The sequence below is a fragment of the Cupressus sempervirens genome, chromosome 2 (genome assembly GCF_028749045.1).
Source record: "Cupressus sempervirens isolate cs-2001-9-10 chromosome 2, ASM2874904v1, whole genome shotgun sequence".
Taxonomy (NCBI): Eukaryota; Viridiplantae; Streptophyta; class Pinopsida; order Cupressales; family Cupressaceae; genus Cupressus; species Cupressus sempervirens.
Genome location: NC_143119.1, coordinates 352,348,011 through 352,352,407, shown reverse-complemented (window position 1 = coordinate 352,352,407; position 4,397 = coordinate 352,348,011).

The following is a 4,397-nucleotide window of genomic DNA, read 5'->3' as shown; positions in this document are numbered from 1 at the left end:
CATTGGCTACTACATGAGGTAAGACATGTTCCAAGGTTGAGTAGGAATTTAGCTTTAGCAGGGAAACTCAGTGATGAGGGTTGTGTAGTTACTTTTAATGATGAAAATTGGAAGGTTTCAAAAGGTTTCCTTATAGTAGAAAAAGGTGTGAAAGTAGGCACCTTATATATTTGTATAAGTCATATTATTCCTTTGAATTTGATTGTTTCAGAGAAAAATGAATGTTTAAGAAAAATTGAGCAAGGAAAACAAATAGTTGTTATAGATTCTAATACATTACTATGGCACCATAGAATTGGGCACATGAGTGAGAAAGGTATAAAAGTACTTCATTCAAAGAAAGTTTCACCAAGTCTAGAATGTGTTAATATGGATTCTTGTGAAAGTTGTGTGTATGAAAAATAAAAGAGAGTGAGTTTTGTGAAGACTGAGAAGGACAAGAAAATTGAGAGATTAGAGCTTGTGCATACATATGAATAGGGACCAGCTCAGGTATCTTCCCTTGGTGACTCTCATTATTATGTTATATGTATTGATGATGCAACTAGAAAAGTGTGGGTTTATTTCTTTAGACATAAATCTAATGTATTTCAAACTTTTAAGAAATGGAGATGCTTAGTTGAAAATGAGGTCATAGTAAGAAATTAAAATGTCTCAGATCTAGTAATGGTGGTGAGTTTTGTAGTCATGAATTTGAAAATTATTTATCCACTAATGCTATTCATAGACAAAAAATTGTTCCAAGGATTCAAAAAGAAAATGGAGTGGTTGAATGCATGAATAGGACTATAATGGAGTGTGCAAGGAGCATGAGGTTGCTAGGTTGCCCTTAAACATGTGGGTGGAGGCTATCAATACAAATATATATTTAATTAATAGAGATCCCTCTACTCCTTTGGGTTATGGTATTCCAAAGGAATCATGGACTGGTAAGAATGTTAGTTATTCTTTTCTCAAATCCTTCAGTTGTGAAGCATTTTCCCATATAGTTTCAGAAAATTGAACCAAGTTGGAAGCTAAGTTGAAGAAATATGTATATGTTGGATATGGCATTGATGAATTTGGTTATATGCTTTTGGATTTTGAAATTCGTAAAATCATAAGAAGTAGGGATGTCATATTCAATGTGAAAGTGTTGTACAAAGATCTGTTGTAACATGTGAGAATATAGAAGATGATTATGTTGTTGACATATTGGCCAATTTTGTTATTAGTGACACACACTTATTTAGATTATAAATAGGTACTGAGCTTACTGTACAATTATCAGTGTTTGCCAAGCATTTTAGTTTTTGTCGAGTTCTGCAGTTGCTACTAGGTTCTTTGAACAAATCCTAGTGGTTATTGAGTAGTTATAATTACAATGAAGATCAATAGTGTAAACCATGCATCTCAGTGTATGCCAAGTTTACTAGTGCAAACTGAGCTATGCAGTGCTTACTAAGTTTGTAGTTTATGTGATGTGAGTCTAGTGTTAACTCAACTACTTAGTGTTAACCAAGTGACTTAGTTTATAACAAGCTCAAGGTGATAGTGTTTACTGAGCTATGTAATAATAAACAAGTGATTCAATTTATATGACGAGTTTCATAGTATCTACCGAGTCACCAGTGTAGACCAATTTTAAGACTACTTGGAAGTGATCAGTATGGACTGGGCTTCTACGTCTACCAAGTGCATGATGATGCCAAGCATTGACTGTGGATGTTGAGCATTAGAACTTCACTGAGTCAATCTTTAGAACCCGAGTGTCTTTAGTTAAGCTAACTTTGTAATATTTGTGTAAACTTGTATTGTGGCCCACTTTGTAATTTGTATAATTGGATTGGTATAAATCTAAAGCATTGTATCATATCCAAGTGTGAAAAAGTCTAATTGTGAATACAATGTGATCAAATATAATCAGAGGAGAATAGTAAAGAGAAAATTACATAGGCTACAACAGTATAAGGAGCAAAAAAGTCATATCTATCACAACAAGGTGACTAGTACATAAAGGAATCTCATGCAACAAACCAAGTTGCATAGTAGAGATTAGCTACTATTTCATCCGAACAGGTGGATCAATCAAATCCTTTAACAAGGTAGACCTAATAGTTTTTTATAAATCTCTTTACCAAGTGCATACTTCATTGTATGTTTGTAAATCCTTTCACAAGGTGGACCTAGTAGTCCTTATTGCTCCTAACTAGGAAAATCATTAGAAGTGATCAATGTAAACCTTAATAGGCCAACTTCATACTATAGTACTAAAGCTTATGGTTATCATCCCCACCCTAGTTTTACTTTCTATTTGTAAGGTTTTTGGGTCATCAAATCTTTGTGTCACAGTGTTATGAATGCTCTTATGTTTTCAGTTTCTTATCCATCCAATTATATAAGATTGTATGAGAAGGATTAATTGATAATTGGATTGTTGAATTAAGAGTTGAAATTGTAAAAGTTTTAGAAGTTACTAATTCACCCCTCCCCTCTTAGTAGCATAGCATAGTCTAAAATATTTTCAACATATGTAATGCTAGATGATACTCCAAAAGCTGATATTCCAACAATTCCTCCACAACAATCGCAACAATAAATGTCACACACCCCAGTGAATGTTAGATGGTCAACAAGGCTAAGTAGACCTCTAGAAAATTTTTCTCCTTCCTTGTATTCTATTTTACTTACTAATGCTAGTGAACCTGGATATTATGATGAAGTTGTGTAGGTGGATACAAAGATTTAGTGGGAGTCTACAATGAAAGAAGAAATGGACCCTTTCCTGAAAAAATAAGACATGAGATTTTTCCAAGTTGATTATAGGTAAAAGGGCTTTATAGAATAAATGAGTTTATAGGTTGAAAGAAGAGGATGGAGGTAAGAAAATATTTAAAGCTAGGTTAGTTGTAAAAGGATATGCATATAAAAAATGTATTGATTTTCATGAGATATTCTCTCCTATTGTTAAAATGACTTCTATTCGCACTATTTTAAGTATTGTGGCTACTAAAGAGTTGCATTTGGAGCAGCATGATGCTAAAAAAACCTCCCTTCATGGTGATTTAGATGAAGAGATATATATGGTATAGCCATAGGGATTTGAGGTCAAAGGTAAGGAGAACTTAGTGTGCAAATTGAAGAAAAGTTTTTATGGGTTGAAGCAAGCACCTCGGCAGTGATATCTAAAATTTGATAGGTTTATGCATGAGCATGGATACAATAGGTGTTATTTAGATCATTGTGTTTATTTTAAGAGGTTGGATGAAAAAAATTAAATTATTTTATGTTTATATGTTGATGATATGCTTGTAGATGGGTCTAACATGGATCACATTAAGGGGTTAATAGAACAATTAGCATATTCATTTTCTATGAAGGATTTGGGGGTAGGAAAAAAATAGTTGGTATGAATATTTGAAGAGATACAAAGAATAGGAAATTGACATTATCTTAGGCTGATTATATTGCAAAGGTGTTGTAGCATTTCTCTGTGGAGAATGCTAAAGTTGTGAGCACACCTTTACCTACTCATTTGGAAGTTAACTAAGGAGATGTGTCCCAAGACACAAAAAGAGGAGGATAAGATGTTCAAGGTACCTTATGCTTTAGCCATAAGAAACATGATGTATGCTATGATATGTACTAGTTAAAATATTGCACATGTAGTGGGAGTTGTTAGTAGGTATATGAGTCATCAAGGAATTGAGTATTGGAATAGAGTTAAATGGATTCTTAGATATTTGAGAGGTACATCCAATAAGTGTTTACATTTTGGAGGCTCTAATACTAATTTATAGGGCTATGTTGACTTAGATTTGGCAAGGGATATTGATACTAGATAGAGTACTATAGGTTATGTATTTATTGTTGGTGAGGTAGTAGTGAACTAGGTTTCTTGATTACAAAAGGCTAATGCTTTATCCACTACATAGGTAGAGTATGCTGCTACTACAGAGGCATCTAAGGAGATGCTATGGCTTCAATTCTTCATGAAATAATTGAGACACCCTGAAAGGATAATTATTTGTTTATTGACAACAGAGTGTCATTCATCTTGCAAATAATTCAGCTTTGCATTCAAAGACAAAATATATAAAGTTGTGATATTGTTTCATTCGGTTAGTTTTGATGATGGATAGTTAAAGCTAGAGAAGATAGATACAAATGATAATCCAATGTATATATGTTTACAAAGGTAGTGACAAGGGAGAAGCTATACTCCTCTTTAGCTTTGGTTGGACTTCTTGACTGATCATAATAAAATTGATAGCAGAGGTTTGATATTCTAATGGGAGCTACATGTTTAGTAGTGCTATGATTAGTCTCCAAGTGGGAGGTTATTGTTTTGGAGTCTAATTAGTCTCCAAGTGGGGGATTATTGTGATGTGGAGCCTAATCAGACTCAGAGGTTTATT